The sequence below is a fragment of the Carlito syrichta genome, unplaced genomic scaffold, assembly GCF_000164805.1.
Source record: "Carlito syrichta isolate Samal-C Ts95f unplaced genomic scaffold, Tarsius_syrichta-2.0.1 Scaffold307990, whole genome shotgun sequence".
Lineage (NCBI taxonomy): Eukaryota > Metazoa > Chordata > Mammalia > Primates > Tarsiidae > Carlito > Carlito syrichta.
Window position 1 is genome coordinate 272,894 of NW_007252086.1, and position 13,316 is coordinate 286,209.

General features: G+C 34.2%; 1 protein-coding gene across 3 annotated transcripts in view; it reads right to left on the bottom strand.

Moving 5' to 3' along the window:
- Nucleotides 1–13,316, bottom strand: part of ZEB1 (zinc finger E-box binding homeobox 1) — a 172,083-nt gene that overhangs the window by 144,679 nt on the left and 14,088 nt on the right. The gene's annotated exons all lie outside the window — the stretch shown is intronic.

Sequence of the window (13,316 nt, forward strand, 5' to 3'; positions counted from 1 at the left end):
ATAAATCATTACCATAATATTAAGTTGAAACCAGAAAATATCACTCTATCAGTACAATTTTATTATGTTCTTTCAGTAAGCATGTACATTTTGCTTTATTTTTTTAAAAGCAGAATTTAAATAATAGTAAATATTATTCACTTATGTATTTCCCATTAACTTATAGACTACTATTAAAAACCCAGAGACTTATTTCCTTTAAGTGTTTTCCAACTCTTTCCAAATTTGATAAATTAAGGAGAAAAACAAGAAATGCTAAAATGAGTATCAGATTAATAGCATGATAAAGAACTGAAAGTGTATACTTTTAAAAATCCAATATGCAAGGCCACTAGAATCAGAAGAAATAAGAGCTATTTACAAAGTTCCTGATTCCATTTGACCCAAAATTCCAAAACTGTGGAATTAGTCCTTAAATCAAACTGAGTGTGTTTGGTGCATTTCATTTCAAAGTATAGTATACTATTTATTGTACAGTCAAAACCACAATAAAAAAACAGGTAGTAGATTCAGGTTTTATGCTTATCCTGTATCACTAAAATAATACTTTGACGGATTATGCCTTGATTATAAGAAAAAGCTTTTTACATTTCACAAATAATTGTGAAATGATTTTCACAATTCAACACATAATTCAATTTAATATCTTGTCTCAAGAGAACCAGGCTTAAATGTGAAAAAGAAGAGATTTTAAAAAAACTTTAGGCTAAAGAATATACAAAAGTTCACTTATTTAAAATAATTTTCCTATTTTTGACATCTTGTAAGCCTATGAACTAACTGGTAGAAGGGGTGAAAATAGGTACAAAGAACTAAGTACATTAGTATGCCAAAAAGAGCTAAACAGGATAAAGATCAATACAAGTTAGATATTTTACTGAAAAAATTCCACTAGTTGGTTGAATCTCACAGGCCAAGGAGGGTAGAAAGAAGAAACAAACTCTCAAAATAGAAGACCTGGCTAGGAACACCTTTAAGCTCCTTATTCAGATTGGTGGATAATGGATCCTTTGCCTCATTTCCACAGCAGGAGGGATGAAGTCTAAGTTACCATATTCAGAGATTTAATGTTCAATTTTTAAATTTCACTTTTAGTGAATACTAAGCCATACTAACAACTCTAAGTTCCTTACAAAACTTCCCTAAGCAATCTACTCTCTCTCTTTCATCTTGACCAATGTTGCTCATAGTATCTGTGTCAGAGGACTATTTTTTCCCATTGTGGCCCCATGCTAGTGGATACTACTCATGGCTGTACTCAGCTCATAATTCAGGCAGCTGTGTTACCAAGAGTGGTCTACCCTTCAACCAGATGAGATAGATGATAATGTGGATGATACAAAAATACCACATTGCCATAAGAGTTTCTAAGCTAGCTAGTACAGAAATTGAGAGTAGTAATAGATTGGTTAATAAACCCATACCAGTTCACAAACCATACTTTAAGAAGCACCGATCTTATGTAGGATCTTATGATGCTTTTCCTTTACACTTTTTATTCAATCCAATTTCCAGTTTTAATTCACGTGTGCCCTTGGAAACTACCGGGCTTGGTAGCTCAACTTGTAATCCCAGAACTTTGGGAGGCTGAGGTTAGTGGACTGCCTGAGCCCATGGGTTCAAGACCAGCCTGAGTAACCTGGCGAGACATTGTCTCTACAATAAATCAAAAATTAGCCAGGCGTGGTAGCAGGCACCTGTAGTTCTAGCTACTTGGAAGCCTGAGGTGGAAACATCACTGGAGTCCAGCAGGTCGACACTGGGGTGGCTGTTAGTGAGTCACTGCACTCCAGCCTAGGCAACAGAGTGAAACTCCAACTAAAAAAAAAAGAAAAAAAGAAAAAAAGAAACTACTAATAGACTATCAATAATTTGCTCCAGTATACTTCTTTTATTAGTTCTCTCTGCAGCACTGTAATATAAATTAATCTTTCATATTCACTTCTCAATTATATATCAGAATCTTGGTTTCTAAACTTGCATATTCTGAACAACATATAACTTCCAGTTATCTTCTTGTAACTTTTGATGTAGGTGCCTTCCTCAGTTTTCGATAATCTTTTTGATTATAATGTTTTAGACTAACAAATGTTTTTAATATTCAAGTATATCTTCTTGGTGGGTTCTATTAATTCTTTAAATATGAAATGTAAAGATATTCTCGCTCTGCTACCTTTTCTTTTTAATTCCTATGGTCATGTAAGATATGAATGAAAACTGTTTTTCTAGTAAGCTTTTCAGTTATATAACTATCTGATACCTTTGAACAAATACCCTTTAAGTGGCCTCTGTCTTAGAAAAGAATATTTTTTCACACAGTTGTTATATGGAAATAGGACTAATTTTAAATTCTTCATAATGCTCCAATAACCCACATTTTGCAAAATGGGAAAAGTTTATTTTTCAGAGTTCCTCTTAATAAAGCAACTTATTAACTGAGGGAGGTGTGAAGAGAAGGAAATAAAAGATGTGGACAGCACGTTCTATTTAAACACGAAGAACAGAATTTGTTGGTCTATCACCTACTCAGAATTTCCAAACACACAAAATGCCCAATTTTTAAAACTAGAAAAGGGGCTTATTGCACATCTGTATTGATACTGGCAGATATTAAAAGCTGCATTCGAGTGGGGAAACTGAAGTCATGATTCAGTCTCAGGAATTTGTGTAAGTCATAGGATGAAGGCTATACCTCCTGACTTACGTTGACCATGAAGTCAGAGCTTCAAAAATAATTTTTACTTAACTTTCCAAGGGACATACAGGTCTCTTCTGGTTATCTAGGTTACACATCTCTTCCTGCACCATTATCACTACTATACACACTGCTGCTTTAAAAACTTCTGATAGTAGTGTGAGACTTCCCTTAAATAAATCACTAGGAATTTTGAAAGTTTAAAAAAATTCATAAATTACTTTCAGTCAAATACTTGCCAATATTCTCAATACAGAAACAGCTTCACTCCATTTAAATCTTAAAATTGTTTTAAATTCAAGGTACATTAATATTTTTCCTAAAGATCCAACATCTCCCTCAAATTTATTGCTAAGTACTATACTTTGTTTTTTTACAATTTGTTACAATTCTAAGTGGGCTCTTTTTCCAGTATGTTTTCCAGCTGGTCTAACAATATAGTATATATACTACTTCATTAAATTTTAATTGTTTAATAAATTGTTTTAAAGATGATTGCTTGGATTTTCTAGGTAATCAATTATGTCATCTAAAAATGAAATATTCTGGTTTGTTTCATTTCTTCTTCAAGTTTTGTTCATTATCAGTGTCAAATAAAAATGTAGTAAGATGATTGGAAAATAAATTAATAATAAAAATGGAGATTGTTTCATTCCTCAATTTAAGTTTAATTGCCAATTATTCTACTTATTCTGGCCAGGTAATATTGTTCAGTTTGCTGGCTTAGTGAAGTATCCTGTTCCTTGAAGCTCAACTCATTACCCACAACTCATCACAAAGTAGTATATTTGACCAAGTAAAAGTGGGAAAAGGTCTCCAACTCCTACGAGACCAACACTGTAAATATGTTGACTGTGTAAAGTTATCCTAATGTTCATTAAAATCAAATAAGAAATATATTTATTCCATAAAAGTCCTCACAATCACTTATAAAATGGGTACTGAAGGTGCTATATATATAATCTTTGTATCTCAAGTTGTCTTTGGATATCAAACTAGGTATTTAAGAGACCATATTTAAAACACCAGGTTTCTTTCCAAAATGAATTGTTTTGGCAAATTAAAAAGTCAAAATTTATGAGAGAGATTTTTTCTTATGAAGAATTTCCATTAATAAATGTGGAAGAGGTGGCTTTTAAAAACTCATTATTTTGCAAACCCTAATGATAGAAGTGATTCAGAGAACAATCAGCAATGAATGATCCATGGGAGGAAAGGTTGACTTAAAAAACTCAATAGAGAGAATGGGCTGCCACCACTGCCCAATTTTAGCATTGATAGGAGTGTGACAAGCAGACATTATAGGCTCCGTGATGTGATGCAGTATGGAAAAATAGTCCTGGGTGTGAAGTATTCCTGTCTGCTCCGGTCCTCAACACCAAAAACAAAGCTGAACCTGAATCAAATTAAGTCTTTTGAGCTATTAATTTACAGGAAATTTAGAGGCTAGAGGTAGAGGGAGAAGTCAACAAAAAAATCCAGAATGAGGGAGAGTCTACAGGGGCGTTTACTCAGTTTTTTCACTAAGTCATAAACAGGAAGGAGAGGTAGATAGGTGGTGGGAAGGAAAGACATTTTAATTACAGGACAATCCTAACAACCAAATGCTATATGGGTCTTGTTTGGATTCTGAATGAACAATCCAAGTGTAAAATGACATTTTTCAGTCAAAATCAAGGAAACTGAATATAGAGATAATATGAGGTGATAAGTCATTATTTTTTAATTATTTTGGATGTGGTAGCGGTATTGTGGTTATAAAAGAAAAATGTCTTCTTTTAAAGAGATGCATACTGAGGAATGTAGGAGTGAAAAGACATGAAGTCTGAGCTCTGCTTTAAAAATAGTTGAGGAGAAAGGAGAATGCAGATGAAGCATATGTGGCAAAATTTGCTAATTGTTAAATCTAGGTCATGGGGCTTATACTAGTCTTTCCTCTTTTATTTGGAATTTTTTACAGTAATTTTTTAAAAATTCAGGCCTCTGGAATATCATTTTTAAAGCAAAATATATTCTAGTAAAAGCAAAAATACAATGACTTACTAATGCCCTACTACCTAACAAACATTCACAACTGATACAAAGCAAGGATGCAAAAGATATGACAGGTTGCCATGTATATGACTGGCACAGATTTGCCCACACTTTAAAAGATTTGCTTTTAAATTAAATGACCTGCACACACTGTCACTGTGTGTGTGTCTATGATATAACATGTTATTCTATATATATTCATAAAGAAAAATGTCATAAGTTTAAGGAAACAATATTTTAGTTAATAAAATTTTAAACAATAAAATAATTTGTACCCCCAAACAAACAAAAGATATTTATGTTTGTAGGGTATGTTGAACCAATGCAAAGTAAGTTATTTTATTTTGATACATTCCTACTTTCTTCATATCTCAATAAAATCATGCTGCCCTCTGATTTTATTAGTACATGTTACTTAGGTCTGCATTCTCAAAAATTATCCCATGATTCAAATAATTCCTTCTAACCAACAGTCCCTCTTTGAAGAAGACTGATTGGACTTAGTATAAGGAAAGTAAGACCTTTCAGCTTCACTGTTCTAAGCATAAAAAATTGTATACTTAGTAGGTACTCAGGAATTTAAGTGAATGACAGGTATGAGTTAAACATCCACAGAGATATTTATTGTTTTGGGTTTTTTTTTTTGAGTTGGAGTCTCACTCTGTTGCCCAGACTGGAGTGCAGTGGCTGCTCCCGGCCACTGCAGCCTCGACCTGCTGGGCTCCGGTGATCCTTCCTCCCCAGCCTTCCAAGTAGCTGGAACTACAGGCGTGCACCACCACGCCCGGCTAATTTTTTGATTTACTGTAGAGATAAGGTCTCGCCTGCCCAGGCGGGTCTCGAACCCACGGGCTCAGGCAATCCACTCACCTCAGCCTCCCAAAGGCGCGGGATTACAGGCTGAGCCACCCAGCCTGGCTCGGATATTTAAATTTATATGCTCCTCTTAACGATCGACACGAATTTCTTTTCTTTTTTTTTTTTTTGAGTTGGAGTCTCACTCCATAGCCCAGACTGCAGTGCAGTGGCCGCTCCCGGTCACTGCAGCCTGGACCTGCTGGTCTCCGGCGATCCTTCTGCCTCAGCCTTCGAAGTAGCCGGAATTACAGGCTGATTTTTGAATTATTGTAGAGATGAGGTCTCACCAAGTTGCCCAGGTGGGTCTCAAACCCGCGGGCTCAGGCAATTCACTCACCTCAGCCTCCCAAAGCGTGGGATTACAGGCTGAGCCACCGAGCCCGGCTCTACACGAATTTCTAATGGGTCACAGGTAGAAGTACGTTTGAACTAGAAAGACTCCCCTATGCCCCTACACATCCACCACAAACAGTGGTTATCACTCATTCCCTCCCTTACAAAAAGTGTACCACAGCATAAAATGAGATTGTCTACTTGTCATCTTATTTTCACAGCAATTAGGTTATTTGCTGGCTCATGACTTTACTTTTGCTGTGTTAATGATATATAAGATTTTTTCCCCCAATATACCACAGTAAGAAAATCCTCCCAAGGGGGAAAAAAAGTTTTCCTTAATGCAAATTGTATTTTCTTACAGACTTCAGTATTCTTTTGTATGATATTTTGCATCTTAATATTTAATAGTATATATTTAATATTATTTAATAGTATCCTTTTCCCAAAATGTTTGTACTAGGCCCTTGCAAATATTTTAACATTTAAACATAGTTCACAATATAGGTGTTAAGTCTTCTATTAAGCCTATAAAGGGCATTTATTTTTAACTCTTTGATGTTTTTAATCTGAAAAGCTATTCTAATTATGATTATATTAGCATCTAGTAGTTCAAAAGGCATACCAACTAACTTTTGATGTTATCTATATATTGCATTTTTCACCCGATGATCACTTGACTCTAAACCTATTAGGGCATAGACCACAATAATGCACAGCTAGATAATATATGATGTTTTAATTCCAACTACTCTCCTCCTCTTTAAGAGCAATGAATGTTGTTTAAGTAATTCAGTGAGGACATTTGGCAAAGCAGACAGGTGTGTACACACACACACACACGTATAAATGTATAATCTTGCGTGTTTTAGTCCCTTTCCATCAAAATACTATAGTCTACCTTTTAATGAGTTAGATTATCCTGAGAACTCATCGCACTATCTGAAGAACTAGAAATGCCCTATCTAGTGTTGCTAATGGCAGAGTTTGTAATGAGTGCTGTAATTATTTAAAATTTGTTTGTAAAAAGTTAGTCCAAATATAGAAAAAATAATCTGGCATCTGTTGAAACTGTTTGCTATTAGAAAAAGATTCTTCATCAGCATAACAAGAAAATCAGTCTGAAGATTAGGCACACTAAAAAATACTTTTACATTTAAAGTACTTTTTTATATTTAAAGTACTTTTACATTTCTCTTATGAAGTTAAGAAACACTATACTCGATCTTAGTCAAAAGACCAAGAAGTGATGAAGTTAAGAAAGAATACATAACTTATGTGGGAATATTTAAGAAGTCCTGAAGTATTTTATGTAAAAATAAATAATGTCTTTTCATTTGAAGGCATCATGCAAAATGTTCTTCAGAACAATTCTTTATTCAGTAAATTTGGAAATTAAAAATAAACTAATGAATTTTCCTTTTCATTTCAACTTGAAGAAGTAATTTGGGGTGGCTGCACATGTGTGTATGCATATGTCTGTATGTCTGTGTGTGTGTGCGCGTGCACACAGACACATTATATATGTATGTATACACACACAAACACACACCATATACATATATAAAGAAAATTATATGAGATGCTAACATGGCCTCATAAATTTAAGTTAATATCAGTGGCAGAGCAGGAACTAGAACTCAGATTTTGTGCTTCAAGTCTAAGTATCCTTTATATAGTTCTAGTTTCCTAGGGTCTAAACAGAGTGATAGCATAATTATTTTAGGCTACTATGATACTACTTGTAGCAAGTGCTAGATGAAATAGTAATTTTTCAAAAGACATTTCTTGGTTGACTACATCAGAACTAATCATGGTCATAGGAAAACATACTTGTACTCAATTTTCTCTTATTTAGCATCTTACAATGAAATAAATACTGAGTTGCCAAAAACATATACACATTTAGGAGATGTTATCTATGTATGACTTTTCGAAGTTGAATTGAATTATAGTAGCAATGTATAGTATGACGTTTGTTCCAAAGATTGCTTTAATCAAATGAATGCTAGTGTCACCATGAGATACGTAGGACAGTCAAGGAAAATGGCAGAATGACGGCTGTCATTCAAGGAGCACAAGACCATTTTGAAGTGGTATTGGAAATTCAAGAACATTGTGGAAGTACAACAATGGAGGCATAAGTAAGCAACAGAACCAACACGCCTAACTACTGCAAGCATCCATAGTAAGTTTGAGATGCATGGTACTGTATGTGAGTGCACAAGGGACCATCCAGGAGGGTTCACACAGCAACAAGTGTTGCAGTAGTTCACTGTAACTAGAAGTGTCTGGATTCTGAGAGTAACTACTTTGAGCACCTCTTGTAATTGCAGAGCTCAAATGTGACTTGCATTCATCTTTTGGTAGAAGTATATACTATTACAATTTTAATATAGTTTTTTCCTTTCTTAAAATGTGTATACGTTTTTTGCACCCTCTGTATTGCAAACAAACAAAAAAACTAGGTTATAAAATATCTCTAAATTGTATCTCCAGGAGTGACTGCTGAACTTCAGTAAAGAGGTCCCAAAGCTTGGATGAAAATTTCACTAATATTTTGTTAGCAGTAATAATAACAGTTCTGCTGGGCTCGGTGGCTCAGCCTGTAATCCCGTGCCTTTGGGAGGCTAAGGTGAGAGGAGTGCCTGAGCCCGCGGGTTCGAGACCTGTCTGGGCAACTTGGCGAGACCTCATCTCTACAATAAATCAAAAATTAGCCGGGCGTGGTAGCACACACCTGTAGTTCCAGCTACTTGGAGGGCTGAGGTGGAAGGATTGCCAGAGACCAGCAGGTCGAGGCTGCGGTGGCCGGGAGCGGCCACTGCACTCCAGTCTGGGCGATAGAGTGAGACTCCAATTCAAAAATAATAATAATAATAATAATAACAGTTCTTTATAGTGTCATATAAACATTACACTATTAAATATATATATACATATATATGTATATATATATAGTGTGTATAAAATTCTAAAACACCATCTGCAATTATTTTTGTTGGGCCAGTTTTATGAATCAGGCAGAATATTTTTAAGATGAAGAAATTATTAACTGAGCACTTTCTATATGCTAGATACTGTTCTAGGCATTTTATATGCATAAAATACTTTAATAATTTAATTTTCTATAGGACATATACTTTTAATCTCCCCATTTTACAAATAAGGAATTGAATCAGGGTGGAGTTATACAACTTCTTCCCAGATTTCAAAGCTTTTAAGTGTCAGAGTTAATACTTAAACCCTACCAGTAAGAATCTAGTCTAACTTTTTAACTACAATGACCTGAACATTTTAAATGTAAAACTGCTTCATTTAATTTTATTAAAACAAGTTTTAGAATGTATAAAACACATGATAGGCATTATAAGTTTATTCTGCTCATAGTCACTTTCTTGATAGCTCAGAAACTATAGTGGTTTTCATTTTTAAATGTTATACAAGTAATATGGCTATTTAAATCTCTATTAATTTGTAAGATCTATTTTTAAAGAATTTCTAATTTTTATATTAGAGTGAAAAACCTCACTTAATGAGGAAAATGAACCGATTAAATTATTAGCATACTATAGATCAAGTTTCAAAGTATCTTCAAGAAAGGACTGCTTGATTTGATAATGTCACAAGCCACTATACCTTACTGTAATTGCTTATCTAAGGTCTATGTTCCCTGCCAGACCTACAGGATCATATCCGTCATTCATGAGTATGCTTCCAATGCCTACTGCAATGCCTGACATATAGCAGGTTGTCAGTAAAAATATATAGAATGAAGAAATTTAAATTTATTTAATAAAGATCCCACTATAAGTAGTAGCTTAATTTTTTAGTAATACCTATTTCATATAAAATTTTATATATTTCTATTATAATTATTATCAATACATTAATAGTTAAAGACATGACACTGGGTCGTATGGGTGGTCAAGTTTTAGATCTTTTAGGGATCACCACACTGTTTTCCACAGAGGTTGTACTAGTTTGCACTCCCACCAACAGTGTAGAAGTGTTCCTTTTTCTCCACATCCTCTCCAGCTTCTGTTATTTTTTAAGTTATTGATGATGGTCATCCTGATTGGAGTTAGGTGGTATCTCGATGTGGTTTTAATTTGCATTTCTTTGACGATTAGTGAAGCTGAGCATTTTTGTATGTATCTGTGGGCTGCTTGTATGTCTTCTATTGAGAAGTGTCTATTCATATCTTTTGCCCACTTTTTAATAGGGCTTTTTTTTCTTTTTGGTATGCCAGTCCCACTTCTGGGAATATACCTGAAGGAATTAAAATCATTCTATAAAAAAGATACTTGTGCACACATGTTTATTGCAGCACTACTCACAATAGCAAAAACATGGAACCAACCATGCTGTTCATCCAAAGTAGACTGGATAAAGAAAATGTAGTACATATACACGATGAAATATTATGCAACCATAAAAAAGGACAAAATTATTAACTTTGCAGCAACTTGGATGGATTTAGAGTCTGTAATACTCAGTGGTCTATCACAGAAACTAAGAACTGAGTACCACATATTCTCACTCATAAGCAGATCCTGAACAATTATCATAACACTACGAGAAAGGGATTGGCAGTAGTAGGAAACTACCAGGGGAGGAGAGGGGCACACTTCATCAGTAAGGGTACCTTATCTCAAACCAGGTGAAGTGGACCAAAGTGAGGCCCAAACTTTACCTGTGCAATGAGCATTTGTATACCTAACCCTGAACTACACCCTACATCTTTAAAATAAAAATTAAAAAAAAAGATGTGACACAAATTTTCTTCAACTAAATCTTGTTTATAACAGCAAAAACTCCTTTTTTTTTTATAACTTCTGTCATAAATTCTTAAGAATGGATCTAGGAAGGCATTCCATTTTTATTTTCCACATTTAAAAAGTTCTTCCTTATATTAAACTGAAAACATTATTTCCTTCCCACAACGAGGAACAGTAACTTTTATTAAAATTTTCCTTTCTCATTCAAACTTCCAATTGTACACCATTAATCCCAACTCATTTCCTCTGACAGCAGCAGCCCCAAGATTCAAAACAGAAGCCATTACTTTACATTTGCAACATATATACCTAATCAGACACAGCATTATTTGCTATACTAAAAAGTCATATAGTTAAAAACTGATGGCTATTAGTAAAACTTTGCTTTAGATACATCATTTTTAATTCATTTCAATAAAAGTAATGCTAAGCATCATCCTCCACCTGCAATATTTACATAACTATGTGTTTTAAATCTTGGTACAGCTAAATACCAAATTCTCCACCTGACATCATGAACTAATCAAAGCTGCCAACTGCAAAGATCAAAAGGAAATGTCAAAGAAAACTGAATGTTATGGACACTGCCAGGCATGTTACCCAGTAAAGAATATTCCTCAAGACGGTCCTTCTGGGAGGTACAGGAAGGACAACTTCCCAGCAGTGACAAGTGGAATTGCCTATATCTCTAAGTTGAGATCTTCAAATCAGAAAGATCTCAAGTTTGTGATTTTCTTTTGAGTATAAAGAAAAGTCCAACTAAGTTGAAAGCCACCACAGAGATTCAATTCAACATAATAATTTTGACGGGAAAGTTAACAACAGAATTTATTTGGATCTTGCCATTTAAATAAGATTTATACTTATTTAATATTTTAAATATCTTATTTACTTCAATAATAAATTAGGAAAATATCATTTCTATTATAAAAGTAAGCTTTTTTGATTTTAGTTTCATGCTGTATTGTTTGCTCTGATTCAATTAGTTTATTCTGTCAGCTGAATAAAGAAAAGCTAGTATGAGAGTCTTAAAAAATGTTCACAATTAACTGTATTATTATTATTTATTTATTTATTTATTTATTGAGTTGGAGTTCCACTTCGTCACCCAGACTGGAGTGCAGTGGCCGTTCCTGGCCACCACAGCCTCGACCTGCTGGGCTCCGGCAATCCTTCCGCCTCAGTCTTCCAGCAGCCGGAACTACAGGCATGTGCTACCACGCCTGGCTAATTTTTGATTTATTGTAGAGACAGGTCTCGCCAAGTTGCCCGGGTGGGTATCGAACCCACAGGCTCAGGCAATCCACTCGCTTCTGCCTCTCAAAGAGCTGGGATTACAGACTGAGCCACTGGACCTGGCCTGTACTATTTTTCGAATATCACTAGTATTTTTCCCTTAGACAAGATTTTTCTGTGTCCTATAATAAAAAGTGTAAACATTGAGACATCTAAATCCTCTACCATGTTATTTTCTAAAATGTAATAAATATGTATGCTTTAGGATATATACATGTGTGTGTATATATGTACATATACACACACACATAGGAGAAACATAAATGATACATTTTTTAAAAAAAGGAATCATACTATCATTATGCTGTAAATATGGGGAAAAGCCTTTAAATTCAGTCGAAGAAATCAGAGGCCTCCCTCACAGCATTCATTCCTGAAATGTTAAAGGATCCTAAAAGAACTTCCCTCCCACAAGTGAAATTCTCACATAAGAATGCTGCTTTGACAAGAATTTTTTGTAAATTTTAAAAAATCTAAAAATAGAATAGCCATGAAAAAATTGATTTCTCCATGCTTAGACTTCTGTCTTTCCAATGCACCACTTAGTAGAAGGTCATTTATTAGAATTATTAACTTTCAAAGTTTAAAAATTATCAATTCACTTAAAAAAATAAATATATGATTCTGTACTTTATACACCAACCATATTGTTTCAACTCTCATAGCACTTTCTGAGTTTTCATAGTACTGGGTTCCAGTTGCAATTTTAAATTTGTGTAATTATATCTACACTATAATTATAATCTACACTGGAAGTTCAAGAACAGTTGGAGAATCTTTGTTTTTAATCTTATCATTTTATCCTCGGCACCTACCTGAATGATTGGCACATAGTAAATAGTCTATAAAAATCTCAATAGATTGAAGGATGGATGTTGCCATTAAGTACTTAGTTCATTGTCAACATTTGACTGCTTACCATGATGACAGATGATGTGCTAGGTGCTTGTCACAGTACTTTTCCTAATATGCTTGTTATTAAGCTCTAGAGAACAGCTAAGAATATAGCCATATTCAATTAACATTTTGACATCTCTTATTAGACAAGAAAAATTACTCAAACTATGTCAATTTCAAACATCATAAGTTTGACAGCAGATTGTGCAACAGAATCACAATCTATTATTAATATGTTAGTCTACATCAGTCATTATCTTGCTATCACAAAGCTATTGTGTCCATAAGGACACTGGAATAAGGTTTTTAGATTTCAAATGTTATAAACTACTACCTTCACTTCTGTTCAAAGTTAACATAACTAATCATGAATCTGATAGGACACATGTCCCAGGAAAGGGATATGTAGGAACCAAATGCAT